The sequence below is a fragment of the Phyllobates terribilis genome, unplaced genomic scaffold (assembly GCF_046119375.1).
Source record: "Phyllobates terribilis strain yellow unplaced genomic scaffold, ASM4611937v1 Scaffold_2__4_contigs__length_985480577, whole genome shotgun sequence".
NCBI classification, from domain to species: Eukaryota; Metazoa; Chordata; class Amphibia; order Anura; family Dendrobatidae; genus Phyllobates; species Phyllobates terribilis.
The window spans coordinates 670,654,818-670,671,275 of NW_027362762.1; positions in this window are offsets into that span (position 1 = coordinate 670,654,818).

Sequence of the window (16,458 nt, forward strand, 5' to 3'; positions counted from 1 at the left end):
AACATCATATGTAAAAGCTCTAATAATATCAGTTTTACCTTCCAGAAAATTTACCAGAAACAGATAAAGTTTTATTTTGGAATATTGTATGTGAGCTGTGTGAAAACCTAAATGAGTGTTCCATTTTTGGGGCACCACTTTTCTGATGTCCATATGCCCAACGTGGGCATATAGACAATGGAATAGAGAGCAAATGGCTAAATGTTTCTTTCCCAGCTGTTTGAGCAGTGTCTGTCTGTGAATGACTCTCAGATTAAGAAGTTGTCTTTGGTAAGACTTCCAGTTTAAAAGAAAATTTAGAAATTTCACACAAGAACAACTCATGCAACTATTTGTGTTTTTTTTATTATTGATATGGTTTGGTATACAATGTTGCCTTTAGTTTTACCCTTACTGTATAATCTACTTTTGTTGCAATATTCACATGTGTATTTACAGAGGTAGAAATAGTATGTTACCTTTAGTTGGACACTAAACTTGTATAGATTCTGCATTGTATACTATTGCTGTAAATATTATTTAATATCCTCACAATTATTTTCTTTCATTTAAATGTCCATCGTTTTAGCAATTTTTCTGAAAAATATACTTGTCCTTGGAGGAGCCAGTTCATTGCCTGGCCTGTATGTTTCTCTACGTTTGTTCGGCAGTCACTATAGTGCTCAATGACCCTTAGAATTCCACCAAAGACCACTAACCAAGCCGACTAATACCCTACTCTGCACTGATGAGAAGTAAGTAAGGAGTTATTAGATTGATGCCAAAATAAAAAGTATTAATGTACTTTTATTCTGACATTCACCCTAAAGGCCGGATTTCTGACAACGTCTTATGGTCTTGAAATCTCAACTTCTAGCATTATTTTGAAACAGCAGATATATTTTTCCCCTCTCTTTGTTTCATTGATGAAGTTGGCTGTTGGACTAGCTGACTCAATTCAATAACTATTGTCAGCCCCTTTTTCTGTCTCTGCAGCAATCGGGAAGGAGAAAAGGACTAGCTTAGTTATTAAAATGAGCCAGTCAGCCAGCCTCCTCATTGACTTCATCGACACAAAGAGAGGAGGATCCTTTTTGCTATGTTGAAGTAAAGATGAAAGTAGAGGTGCTGGGTAGAGGTGATCGGATCGATTAGCATATAAGTTGGAGTCAAATTTCCTGAAATTTGAGGTTTCATGCAAATTCAAACATTTTGAGATTTGATTTGCGATTCACAAAAAAATAAAAACTTGACCAGCATTATTTACCACACTGCTAAAGCATCAGAGAGCAAGCAAACATCATTTTGCATTGCCGCACGGCCTTCACCGTAATACCCTGCAGCTATGACATTTTACGGATTATCATACCTTGTACAGTGGTGGTCAGTACATGGGCCATCACAGATCAGGGGTTCCCAATGGAGCACAGTTTGTACAGCAGAGTTGTTTTGCATCTTCAGGGTCAATGGGTATGTCTCTTTCTTCTGTAGAAGGTAAGCTCTTATGATCAGCGGGGTCCTTTCTGTCTCTCCTGTACAGTATAAGCTCTTATGGCCAACAGACTCCTCTCTCACCCCTGTAAACTGAAAGCTCTTATTGTCAGCAGGGTCCTCTTTCTCTTTCTCCTGTAAAGTATAAGCTCTTATGGTCAGCGGGGTTCTCACTCTGTCCTTTAAAGTATAAGCTCTTATGGTCAGCAGGGTTCTCTCTTTACTGTAGAATATAAGCTCTTATGGCCAGCGGGGTTCTCACTCTGTCCTGTAGAGTATAAGCTCTTATGGTCAGTGGGATTCTCACTCTGTCCTGTAAAGTATAAGCTGGGTTATAGAAAGTTTCGCCCCCAGCAGTTCGCCCCCAGCAATTTGCCCCCAGCAGTTCGCCCCCATCAGTTCGCCCCCAGGTACATTTCGCCCACGCACATTTCGCCCCCGCACACTTCGCCCCCGCACGTTTTGCCCCCAGACCAGGGCGAACTGGAGGCGATATGTGCGGGGGTGAAATGTGCGGGGACAAAACATCCTGGGGACCAAAAGCTGGGGACGAAATATGCGGGGGCGTAATGTACCTGGGGGCGAATTGCTGGGGGGGACCTGCTGGGGGCGAAACATTCAATTCCCATAAGCTGCTATGGTCAGCGGGGTCCTTTCCTTCTTGCCTGAAAAGTATAAGCTTTTACAAGTTATTTCGCTCTGTCTCTCCCCATGGGTATTTTACAAGCAACTGTAAGGCAGCACTAGTCATCATAGTGGGGGATACTCACTTCGCTGCGACAATCAATGCACACGTGCAATGTCTTTCCAGTTTTTCCACAATGCTGCAGTTTATTACTTCATAAACAGCATATGACCGGGTCCAACTCAGTGGCACGCCGACACACATATATACAATATTCATGAGCCAAGTGACACACAGGCCCACTTGCTCCAGGTACAGCCTTCAGCAAGGTAATCATATAGCAATGTCCATAGCAATGTCCATATAACGTAGTGTATTACCTTTGCCGGGTTTAGCTGTCTCAGTCCATTACTCCGCCACCACTGTGGCTTTGCGGCTTCCCAGGTGGGGGTCTCTAGTAGAGATGAGCGTTGTTCTACTCGAACTGTTCGCCAATCTCAAATTCGAGCTGTTTTGGGCGGTGTTCGAGCCGTTCGGCGAACACGAACAATTTGAGAAAAATTCGGCTGTTCGAGGTTATGTTCGATAACAGTTCGTGCACCAAAATCATAACTGGATTTTTTCTCAGTAATGATGAAAATTAATGTTAATACGCAGCTTGAGTGTACAGCGGGGTGGGGGGAGGGGCAGGGGATGGATCTCTGCAGGAACAATGAAGATCTCCATTTTTTTTTCTCTTTCCCACATTTACAGTGGGGAGGTGCAATCTGTCAGCCTATCAGCAGCGCACACACGGAGCGAAGTGCTTTTTTTCACACAAGCAAGGGCATGTGTCATTGGCAGTGTATGTCACATGTAGTGTTTAGCCACCCCCGTAGTGTTCGAGTTCGGTTCGGTTCGTCGAACACCCGTGTGTTCGCCGAACTGTTCGTCGAACTGTTCGTCGAACACCTTCGAACACCGTTAAAACCAATGGCAGGCAAACAAAAACACATAGAAACACATAGAAAACACCTTCAAAGGTGTCCAAAAGCTGACAAACTGCTCAGAAGACACAACTAACACATGGAAAAGTGACAAGTACATATAGTCATGCGAAAATAAAAGAGGTGGAGGAGTAAAAGGAGGGGGAGACACAGATATAGGCATGTCATGGCCTTCTAAAATCCAAAAAGTGAGAAGCCGACACGGCCAGTCCGCTCCTGCCCGTGCCACCTCCGTGTTGCCGGGTTTGTGCCAGAGCCGCGGTGAACCCTGACGGCCAGCCCCCCTCTCCCAATACTGGTGCCTGTCCGCTGGTGGGTCGAGCGAGCCCCCCTGTGGTGGAGGCAGCTCTAAGCTTTTTAATTTAAATTGTCTCTCTAATTTGAATGAATACACTTTAAGTCCATTTACAAGGATCTATTGGAGGGCAAGTCTCATGCCAGCAGCCGCGGTAATTCCAGCTCCAGTAGCGTCCACTAAAGCTGCTGCAGTTAAAAAGCTTTTATAAGGATCGAGCTCGGCTGTCCACCGCAAGGCATCCTACTGCCAGTCCCAGCCCCTATGCCTTGGGGTGCCTCCTGATGCTCTTCACTAAGTATCCCATGGTCCCGAAGCATTTCCTTTGAAAAAATTAAGTGTCTAAACTACAGGTGGTGTAGCTTGCTTAACAGCCGGGATAATCCGCTGACTAGCAGACACTGCTACTAGGCACAAAGTATTTCCTGGGCTAGATGCAGTTAAAAATTTGTAATTAGATACTCTCGTTGGATGCTGAGAAAGCATTCCATAGAGTCTCCTGGCACGCCATATATGATTCTCTTAAAAAGCTTGGGGTAGGGGTCTAGGGGACCCTTTTATAGCCAAAATCACGGCCCTGTATCGCAATACGTCACCTAGGCTGAAGATAAATGGAACTGTAGCACCCTGAGGGCTCGGTTGCTACAGACGTATTGCACCTCACCCAGAGGTGTGATATCTCACTCTCAGGTAAGGATGGAGTGTGGATCAGGACCCGACACCTGCATGCATTACACCACATTGCCGTGTGGCAGGGCGACCAATATGCCCCTGAGATGGGCACGACAGTCCCTGTCCCTGGCTGGAGTGGGGGGAGGGAACACTGAGGAAGGGGAACCCTGTAGTGCAGGAGCAGGGAGGAAGCAGTTCCTGGGTGCTTTGAGAAGGGAGTATAAAAGGTGGGCACCATCTTAGTTCAGTGCAGAGAAGTCTGAGCAGAAGTGGCAGGGAGCAGGGGCTCTGCATGAGCTCTGCTCCGGAGGCGGGCCTAGTAACAGAGGCCCAGGCCTGGAAGAGGGAGAAGGAAGGAAGAGGAGCAGAGAAGGCTCCAGGAATGAGGAATGAAGGGATCCCAGGGGTGCGGACGGGCGAGTCGCCACCGTATGCCCGAATCCACCTGCGTGGAGGGGTCAGGCCAAAGGGGGAGACCGGTCCCCGAACTAGTGGAGGCAGGAAACGACCCTCAGCTAGAAACCGGAGGCTCTGACATTTTATGTGGCGCAGCCCCTCGCTACACCCGCTAGGAAGGCACCACATAGGGTCAGGGAAACTGGCGCCAAGTTTACCAAGAGGAGGCCCAAGGCAGCCGGACAGAAGTGTTGGTAAGAAAGGCCAGACAAAGGACACACAAAGGGGGTCCTGTGAAGTGCTCCAAAGTTATCTGGGAGTTGTCTGAGCCCCTCACCTGGTGAGCACAGTACGACGTGGGCAGCCGTTACCTGCAGACGTGGTCTGGATAATAAGAACTGTGAGTAAAGGCCCTGGACTGCATCACTGACTCCGTGTCATTACTGCTGCTGCCCTGCACCATCACCCCCATCCTCCGCATACACTGCCCTGAGGCTATACTCCTCCCGTGGGGAGTTATGCTACGCTCTGCTGCACCCACAACACCAGCCTCAGCGGTCTGCCCTGTAGCGGCGGTTCACTCTGACCGCAATCCACGGGTGGCGTAGTCGGACATTTAAACATCAAAACCACATAAATAGTTCCGCCACTGGTTTGACCGCCCTGAGCCACGGAACCGGGTCGCCGCCACGAAGACTACAACCACCAGCATCCACCAAAAAGGGTCCGGCTCCGGGTGTCCCAAGGCCCAGGGGGTGCGTCAGAACATTTTCATCACCTTTCACAATCACCAATGGGACAAGGCAGGGATGTCCTCTGTCCCCTCTCTTATACATCCTAGTGACGGAGCACCTGCTCTCATCAATTCGCCATAACCCCAATATTAGGTGGATTGAGGTGGGAGGCACCGAGTACAAGTGCTCTCTATTTGCTGATGATGTCCTAGTATATATCACTCAATCACATATATCCATCCCTGCTGTAATGGCTGAAATAGATCACTTTGTTACATGGTAAAATTTTAAAATCAATGCAGCGAAGTCTGAGGCCCTCGATGTCTCCCTCCCCAAATCCATATAGGATTCCATCCAGTCCAACTTTCCCTTTGCCTGGCCCTCACAGGGTATCAAATACTTAGGAATTCCTATTCATAGAGACCTCTCCCATCTATGTTATCTTAATTTTGGGCCCTTTATTGAACAATTCCATACAGACCACGGTTGGCAAGTTAGAACTGTAAGATTCACTACGTGAACCACTGGTGTTTTGTGGAAAAGCACATGTACACTGCGTTCCAAATTATTATGCAAAAAGTGTTTAGGAGTGATAAGGGAAGAATTTGTTTGTTTGTCAGTTAAACTCATTGATGGTGATGTGTGTCAGGGCTCTTTATATCACTGTAAGCAGTTGCAGACACCTGTGCTAATTAGTTTGGCAGGTGTGTCCAATGAAAGGCAAGACTACTTAAGAAGGCTCTCTCACATTATTAAGCAGCCTACATTTTCTGCCAAAATGGGAAAGAAAAAGGATGTGTCGGCTGCTGAGAAGCAACAAATTGTGGAGTGTTTAGGTCAAGGCATGACTACAATCAACATTGTGCGATGATCAGGATGAAGTGTCTTGGCAATCAAGAAGTATGTAGCTGATTCACAGTACACACGTGTGCGTGCTGATAAGGGCAAATTGAGGACTCTTTCCTACAGGCAATTACGTCAGGTTAAAAGAGCAGCGGCAAGAAAGCCTTGTCATAGCAGCAGACAAGTTTTTGAAGCTGCTGGTGCCTCCAACGTCCCCCGAACAACAAGATGCAGGGTCCTTCAGAGGTTTGCAGCTGTGCATACGCCATCCTGTCGACCTCCTCTATCCACTTCACACAAGCAGAAACGGCTCCAGTGGGCCAAACATTACATGAAGACTGATTTCAAAACTGTTTTGTTCACGGATAAGTGCCGTGCAGCGCTCGATGGTCCAGATGGATGGAGTGGAGGATGGCTGGTTGATGGACACCCCACGCAAACACGGCTACAGCGCCAACAAGGAGGAGGTGGAGTAATGTTTTGGGCTGGAACCATGGGGAGAGAGATTGTCGGCCCCTTTAGGATCCCTGAAGGCGCTAAAGATGAACTCCATAATGTATGTGGATTTTCTCAAACAGCACTTCCTGCCATGGTTCAAGAAGAAGAACCGTGTATTTCACAGCAAGATCATTTTTCTGCATGATAATGTACCATCTCATGCTGCACATAAAACATCTGCATCTCTGGCTGATATGGGCATAAAAGGGGACAAACTTATGGTGTGACCCCCATGCTCCCCTGACCTCTACCCCATTCAGAACCTTTGGAGCATCATTAAAAGGAGTGTCTATGATGGCGGGAGGCAGTTCACATCTAAGCAACAGCTCTGGGAGGGTATTCTGTCCTCATGCAAAACAATTGAAGCAGAAACCATCCAAAACCTGATAAATTCAATGGACGAGAGAGTTCAGAAGCTCCTTTCGAACAAGGGGTCCTATGTGAAAATGTAACATCACCTACAATAAAGTTTTGAGTTGAAAACTGTTTGATTTCAGTTTCTAACAACCTGCTAATGCTTATAATTTCAAAAATGACCATTTTTTTGGTCTTTATTAAAATGAAAAGGTTGATCGAAAAGTTTGGGGGATCTAAGAGTGTGGCAACCCAGTAGTCATGATTACTTCGAATTCTGACAATATGAGGGTCATGCTGCAGGTAATGCAGCAAGAAGGCACTTATGTGTCTTGCGCATCTCGGAGCCCCAAAATTATTTTCCGGGCTAGATGCAGCTAAAAATTATTTTTAATTTTAAATCTGGTGGAGCTTATTATAGATGGCCTAATAGGATCAGTGCTGCACACTGCTACAAAGCCCAAATTATTTTCCAGTCAAGATACAGATAAACATGATTAGTAATTTGAAAGCTTAAAACGGTTGGTAGGGTGATTTTAACCAATCATCAAGCTTTTACTCTCCCCAGGATGACACAGGGGTAGAAAAGTCGTTTCGGATCCATGATTTGTTCATCTTTATGAACGTGAGTCTGTCTACATTATCAGTGGAGAGCCGCGTGCGCTTATCTGTCAGCACACCACCAGCAGCGCTGAACACACGTTCAGACAGAACGCTGGCTGCGGGGCATGACAAGATCTCCAAGGCGTAAGTGGCTAGCTCCGGCCATTTATCCAGATTGGAAGCCCAAAAAGAGCAAGAGTCCAGTGACACAGTCGTGGCTTCAATGTTTACTTGGAGATACTCCTGTACCATCGTCTCTAGGCGTTGACTATGTGTCAGACTTCTTGTCTCCTGTGGCCTTGCAAAGGATGGGCTAAAAAAGTGGTGAAATGATTCCGCAAAATTGATGTTACCAGCAGATACTGTGGTTCTGTTACGGTTTAGGTGCTGAACACTTGACGGTCCCATGGTTGGCAAGTTGGAACTGTGAGATTCACTACGTGCACCACTGGTATTTTGTGGAAAAGCACATGTAAGATTCTGCAACAGTCTCTGCTGATCCTCCTGCATGCGTGCATCCCTTTCTATGGCAGGAATAATTTCTGCAAATTTACTTTTGTACCGGGGATCTAACAGTGTGGCAACCCAGTAGTCAGGATTATTTCTAATTCTCACAATTCGAGGGTCATGTTGCAGGTAGTGCAGCAAGAAGGCACTAATGCGTGTTGCGCATCCAGGAGCACCAAGTCCCTGTTGTGTTGGTGGCGAGGTAACAATCATGCTTCCTTCCTCTGTCCTCTCCCCCCAACCTCGCACAACAGAAATGTGATCAAGGTCTCCCTCATCTGATGAGTCTTCCATCAGTTCGTCCTCCACTTCTTCCTGGGCTCCTGCACCTTCCTCACTAGTTTGGCTGCTACCATGCGCCCTGGTAAAACCATCTCCCCCACCCTCACATGCCTGCCGCCTTGGTGCTGCCGACCGTCTGGACCTTGCAGATGTTAGCCTTTCCGCATACAACTCCTCCTCCTCTACTTCCTCCACCTCCTCTTGTGCCACCACCTGACTCCGAATTCTGTTTAACATGTGCTCCAGCATGTAAATCACCGGAATAGTCATGCTGATAATGGCATCGTCAGCACTAAACATCTTCGTCGCCATTTCAAAACTGTGCAGAAGGGTGCATAGGTCCCTGATCTGAGACCACTCCTCCAGCGTGATTTGCCCCACCTCTGAATCTCGTTGGCCCAGGCTATACGTCAGAACGTATTGCACCAGGGCTTGTCGGTGCTGCCACAGTCGCTGCAACATGTGCAGAGTTGAATTACACCGGGTAGGCACATCGCATTTTAGCCGGTGAAGGGGCAGGCCCAACGACTTCTGTAGAGATGTTAGTCGCTGAGCTGCAGGATACGAACGGCGGAAGTGAGCACACAGCGACCGTGCCCTCTGCAGAAGGCCATCTAGTCTGGGATAGTGGGCTAAAAATTGCTGGACAACCAGGTTCAACACGTGAGCCATACAAGGCACGTGTGTGACATTGCCCCGGCGAAGGGCCGCACCCAGGTTTGCAGCATTGTCGCACACGACCTTCCCTGGTTTCAGGTCCAGTGGAGACAACCATTCATGAAATTGGTTCTCCAGAGCTGACCACAACTCCTCAGCTGTGTGACTCACATTTCCCAGACATTTCAAAGTAAAAACCGCCTGATGACGTTGAGCCCTACTGCCAGCATAGTAAGGAGGTGTGCAGGATCCCTTCTGCGCAGTTAGAAAGCTTGTGGCATGACCAGACAGGCTTTGGGTGCAGGTGGAAGACCGAGAGGAGGTTGAGGAGGCAGAAGCAGTGGAGGAACTTTGACATAAAGAGGAATGACGCACAACTCGTGGGGACGGCAAGACTTGGACAGCAGCCCCTTGTCCTGCTGTCACCATAGTTACCCAGTGCCCAGTCAGCGACATGTAACGCCCCTGTCCATGCCTACTCGTCCAAGTGTCTGTGGTGAAATGCACCCTGTCACACACAGAGTTTCTCAAAGAAGCGGTGATGTTGTGTGCGACATGCTGGTGGAGCGCAGGCACACCTTTCTTTGAGAAGTAGTGCCGACTGGGCATCTGGTACTGGGGCACTGCAACGGACATAAGGTCTCAAAAATCCTCTGTGTCCACCAGGCGGAAAGGCAGCATTTCTGTAGCCAAGAGCTTGCAGATGGTGAAATTCAACCTCTTAGCTTTCTCATGGCTAGGAGGAAAGGGTCTTTTACTTGTCCACATCTGAGGGACCGAGGGCTGGCTATTGTGCTTAGACGGGGTTGATAAGGGTGTCCCCGGCAAACTGCCGGTCTGTGAGGAAGATGCAGGCGGACATGTTAGGTTGCCTTGATCCAAAGGTGGTGCTATCGATGTCGGACAGCGCTCAACACCAGCTGGTGTTACCACCTCCAAAGAAAATGATGACCTGCCAATCACGCTGGCTGTTGCGGGTAAAGAGGTGGCAGGTCTGCGCCCCAAAACAGGTGTGACTGCTGTCCCCCCAGTCACAGAGGATGAAGAGGCCGCGGATGCACAAGATATGGCAGACGGTGGTTGGCCCGGCCGGCTAGGCCGCATTGTAGCACACTGAGCTTCCCACTGCAACTTATGCTTCATGTCCATGTGCCGGTTCATGCATGAAGTACTCAAACTATGTATTTTTTGGCCTCTACTTAGCTTTTGCTGACAAATGTTACAGATAACACGAGTTGGGTCATCTTTATCGATCTGAAAAAATGCCCAGGCTATGCAAGGCTTAGCACCCATGCGACCTGAAGAGCCACCACGACTTGTGGTGAGAGGCAGAGTTGTGTTTGAGGATGCAGTTGTTGACGTGCTTCCAGTACTACGTCTCTGTCCAGGAAGGCGCAACCTGACCTCGTCGTCACTAGCATCTTCCTCCACCTCCTCTGCTGACCTCATCTCTTGGCTGACTGTGGGTTGACAGTAAGTGGGATCTCCAACCTCATCATCATCACCCTGTGTGTTATCACACCCGTCGTCCTCAGAGCCAACCTGTTCCTGCCCTGACAAAAAACTAAAGTTGTCGCTCCAATCAGGTATTTGAGTCTTATCGTCTTCCTCATTGTCTCCACCAACAGGAGTTACAGTTTGGGAATGAGGGTCTACATTATGGTCAGAACCTTCTGAGTCTGGTCCTGGATCCGACTCATAAAGATTCTGGGCATCAGTGCAGATCATTTCCTCGTCTGGATTCACAGAAGCGCTGGAGTCGACCTCTGATTCCCAGGCTATAGTATGAGTAAACAGCTCTGCAGACTCAACCATCTGTTCTACCTCATACTCAGACGGGCAGCTGGAGATTTGGGAGCTGTGAGGAAGCAAGTGCGATTTGGGTGACACCTTTGAGGACTGGAGTATTTGTGATGTTGAAGTTGATGTGGAGGAGAGCCCACTTAAAGGAGCACTTGATATCCGTTGAAGCACCTGCTGTTTTTGTGCCTCATCTGGAATTTGTAGCGATTGGCGTGGCCGTAAGAAAGGGATCTTATCACATTGTCCGCTAAAAGAAGTAGACATTTTAGTTTGGCTGGAAGATGGTCTTTCTTCTGCAGATGTTACTGTTGCTTTAACACCTACCCCACGGACACAACCTTTTTTCCCCTTCCCAACACGCCTATTCCCCTTTCCACCAGCAGCAGGCCTTTTTCCACTCATTTTGGTGGTTAACTAATTCACAACTCTGGAGTTGTTTGCACAAAAAAACAATGGATGGTAACCGAGCAGAGCTGAGTGGCCAAACTGTGGTATTAGGCCAAAACTATTGGCTGGGTTAGATGCAGAAAAAAATTATATTCAATTTGCAACCTGATGGAGGTCAGTATAGATGGACTAATACAACAAGTCCCACAAACAGCTAGAAGCCCAATATTTTTTCAGAGGTAGATGCAGAAAAAAATATATTCAGTTTGCAACCTGATGGAGGTCAGTATAGATGGACTAATACAACAAGTCCCACACACAGCTAGAAGCCCAATATTTTTTCAGAGGTAGATGCAGAAAAAAATATATTCAGTTTGCAACCTGATGGAGGTCAGTATAGATGGACTAATAGAGAAAATCCGACACACTGCTAGAAGGCCAAATATTTTTTCAGAGCTAGATGCAGAAAAAAATTATATTCAGTTTGCAACCTGATGGAGGTCAGTATAGATGGACTAATACAACAAGTCCCACACACAGCTAGAAGCCCAATATTTTTTCAGAGGTAGATGCAGAAAAAAATATATTCAGTTTGCAACCTGATGGAGGTCAGTATAGATGGACTAATACAACAAGTCCCACACACAGCTAGAAGCCCAAATATTTTTTCAGAGGTACTGTAGATGCAGATAAAAATTATTTTGAATTTGCAACCTGATGGAGGTCAGTATAGATGGACTAATAGAGAAAGTCCGACACACTGCTAGAAGGCCAAATATTTTTTCAGAGGCACTGTAGATGCAGATAAAAATTATTTTTAATTTGCAACCTGATGGAGGTCAGTATAGATGGACTAATAGAGAAAGTCCGACACACTACTAGAAGGCCAAATATTTTTTCAGAGCTAGATGCAGAAAAAAATTATATTCAGTTTGCAACCTGATGGAGGTCAGTATAGATGGACTAATACAACAAGTCCCACACACAGCTAGAAGCCCAATATTTTTTCAGAGGTAGATGCAGAAAAAAATATATTCAGTTTGCAACCTGATGGAGGTCAGTATAGATGGACTAATACAACAAGTCCCACACACAGCTAGAAGCCCAAATATTTTTTCAGAGGTACCTTAGATGCAGATAAAACTTATTTTGAATTTTCAACCTGATGGAGGTCAGTATAGATGGACTAATAGAGAAAGTCCGACACACTGCTAGAAGGCCAAATATTTTTCAGAGCTAGATGCAGAAAAAAATTATGTTCAGTTTGCAACCTGATGGAGGTCAGTATAGATGGACTAATACAACAAGTCCCACACACAGCTAGAAGCCCAATATTTTTTCAGAGGTAGATGCAGAAAAAATTATATTCAGTTTGCAACCTGATGGAGGTCAGTATAGATGGACTAATACAACAAGTCCCACAACAGCTAGAAGCCCAATATTTTTTCAGAGGTAGATGCAGAAAAAAATATATTCAGTTTGCAACCTGATGGAGGTCAGTATAGATGGACTAATACAACAAGTCCCACACACAGCTAGAAGCCCAAATATTTTTTCAGAGGTACTGTAGATGCAGATAAAAATTATTTTGAATTTGCAACCTGATGGAGGTCAGTATAGATGGACTAATAGAGAAAGTCCGACACACTGCTAGAAGGCCAAATATTTTTTCAGAGGTACTGTAGATGCAGATAAAAATTATTTTTAATTTGCAACCTGATGGAGGTCAGTATAGATGGACTAATAGAGAAAGTCCGACACACTACTAGAAGGCCAAATATTTTTTCAGAGCTAGATGCAGAAAAAAATTATATTCAGTTTGCAACCTGATGGAGGTCAGTATAGATGGACTAATACAACAAGTCCCACACACAGCTAGAAGCCCAATATTTTTTCAGAGGTAGATGCAGAAAAAAATATATTCAGTTTGCAACCTGATGGACGTCAGTATAGATGGACTAATACAACAAGTCCCACACACAGCTAGAAGCCCAAATATTTTTTCAGAGGTACTGTAGATGCAGATAAAAATTATTTTGAATTTGCAACCTGATGCAGGTCAGTATAGATGGACTAATAGAGAAAGTCCGACACACTGCTAGAAGGCCAAATATTTTTTCAGAGCTAGATGCAGAAAAAAATTATATTCAGTTTGCAACCTGATGGAGGTCAGTATAGATGGACTAATACAACAAGTCCCACACACAGCTAGAAGCCCAATATTTTTTCAGAGGTAGATGCAGAAAAAAATATATTCAGTTTGCAACCTGATGGAGGTCAGTATAGATGGACTAATACAACAAGTCCCACACACAGCTAGAAGCCTAAATATTTTTTCAGAGGTACTGTAGATGCAGATAAAAATTATTTTGAATTTGCAACCTGATGCAGGTCAGTATAGATGGACTAATAGAGAAAGTCCGACACACTGCTAGAAGGCCAAATATTTTTTCAGAGCTAGATGCAGAAAAAAATTATATTCAGTTTGCAACCTGATGGAGGTCAGTATAGATGGACTAATACAACAAGTCCCACACACAGCTAGAAGCCCAATATTTTTTCAGAGGTAGATGCAGAAAAAAATATATTCAGTTTGCAACCTGATGGAGGTCAGTATAGATGGACTAATACAACAAGTCCCACACACAGCTAGAAGCCTAAATATTTTTTCAGAGGTACTGTAGATGCAGATAAAAATTATTTTGAATTTGCAACCTGATGGAGGTCAGTATAGATGGACTAATAGAGAAAGTCCGACACACTGCTAGAAGGCCAAATATTTTTTCAGAGCTAGATGCAGAAAAAAATTATATTCAGTTTGCAACCTGATGGAGGTCTGTATAGATGGATTAATAGAACAAGACCCATACACAGCTAGAAGCCCAATATTTTTTCAGAGGTAGATGCAGAAAAAAATATATTCAGTTTGCAACCTGATGGAGGTCAGTATAGATGGACTAATACAACAAGTCCCACACACAGCTAGAAGCCCAAATATTTTTTCAGAGGTACTGTAGATACAGATAAAAATTATTTTGAATTTGCAACCTGATGGAGGTCAGTATAGATGGACTAATAGAGAAAGTCCGACACACTGCTAGAAGGCCAAATATTTTTTCAGAGGTACTGTAGATGCAGATAAAAATTATTTTGAATTTGCAACCTGATGGAGGTCAGTATAGATGGACTAATAGAGAAAGTCCGACACACTGCTAGAAGGCCAAATATTTTTTCAGAGCTAGATGCAGAAAAAAATTATATTCAGTTTGCAACCTGATGGAGGTCTGTATAGATGGATTAATAGAACAAGACCCACACACAGCTAGAAGCCCAATATTTTTTCAGAGGTAGATGCAGAAAAAAATATATTCAATTTGCAACCTGATGGAGGTCAGTATAGATGGACTAATACAACAAGTCCCACACACAGCTAGAAGCCCAAATATTTTTTCAGAGGTACTGTAGATGCAGATAAAAATTATTTTGAATTTGCAACCTGATGGAGGTCAGTATAGATGGACTAGTAGAGAAAGTCCGACACACTGCTAGAAGGCCAAATATTTTTTCAGAGGTACTGTAGATGCAGATAAAAATTATTTTTAATTTGCAACCTGATGGAGGTCAGTATAGATGGACTAATAGAGAAAGTCCGACACACTACTAGAAGGCCAAATATTTTTTCAGAGCTAGATGCAGAAAAAAAATATATTCAGTTTGCAACCTGATGGAGGTCAGTATAGATGGACTAATACAACACGTCCCACACACAGCTAGAAGCCCAATATTTTTTCAGAGGTAGATGCAGAAAAAAATATATTCAGTTTGCAACCTGATGGAGGTCAGTATAGATGGACTAATACAACAAGTCCCACACACAGCTAGAAGCCCAATATTTTTTCAGAGGTAGATGCAGAAAAAAATATATTCAGTTTGCAACCTGATGGAGGTCAGTATAGATGGACTAATACAACAAGTCCCACACACTGCTAGAAGCCCAAATATTTTTTCAGAGGTACTGTAGATGCAGATAAAAATTATTTTGAATTTGCAACCTGATGGAGGTCAGTATAGATGGACTAATAGAGAAAGTCCGACACACTGCTAGAAGGCCAAATATTTTTTCAGAGCTAGATGCAGAAAAAAATTAGATTCAGTTTGCAACCTGATGGAGGTCAGTATAGATGGACTAATAGAATGATGCTATGCCCAAAAGATTTTACTTCACTAGGTGCAGTAAAAAAATTGGTATTCTATACACAGGTGGTATATCTTGCAACACTGATAGGCTACTCCACTGACTAACACATTCTGCAATAGGCCAAAAAGGATTAGCTTTGCTAGATTCAGCCAAATGCTGTGAAAAAAACTTGCACAGCACTGGCACAGACCTGCCTGGCAAAAACTGATAGGAACTGATGTAACCTAGTCCTGAAAAGGACTCCAATTACAATTAGTCTTTACTCCCACAACCTATCTATTTAAGAGCACAGACCTGCCTGATAAAAGTCGTAGGAAATGCTGTAACCTAGTCCTTAAAAGGACTGCAATCACAACTATTCCCTACTCCCAAGCTATCTGTATATTTGTGCGAAAATTGGCTTGAAATTAACAAGGTATAGCGCACACAGCAACAGCGGTGCCGTCTAACACGCAGCTGCAGCAGTGAGAAAATGGTGGCGACGGGGAAAATGGCTTGGTCTTATAGGGCAAGGACATGTGACATACACTGCCAATGACACATGCCCTTGCTTGTGTGAAAAAAAGCACTTCGCTCCGTGTGTGCACTGCTGATAGGCTGACAGACTGCACCTCCCCACTGTAAATGCGGGAAAGAGAAAAAAAAATGGAGATCTTCATTGTTCCTGCAGAGATCCATCCCCTGCCCCTCCCCCCACCCCGCTGTACACTCAAACTGCGTATTAAGATTAATTTTCATCATTACTGAGAAAAAATCCAGTTATGATTTTGGTGCACGAACAGTTATCGAACATAACCTCGAACAGCCGAATTTTTCTCAAATTGTTCGTGTTCGCCGAACGGCTCGAACACCGCCCAAAAGAGCTCGAATTTGAGATTGGCGAACAGTTCGAGTAGAACAACGCTCATCTCTAGTCACATGTCCTTGCCCTATAAGACCAAGCCATTTTCCCCGTCGCCACCATTTTCTCACTGCTGCAGCTGCGTGTTAGACGGCACCGCTGTTGCTGTGTGCGCTATACCTTGTTAATTTCAAGCCAATTTTCGCACAAATATACAGATAGCTTGGGAGTAGGGAATAGTTGTGATTGCAGTCCTTTTAAGGACTTGGTTACAGCATTTCCTATGACTTTTATCAGGCAGGTCTCT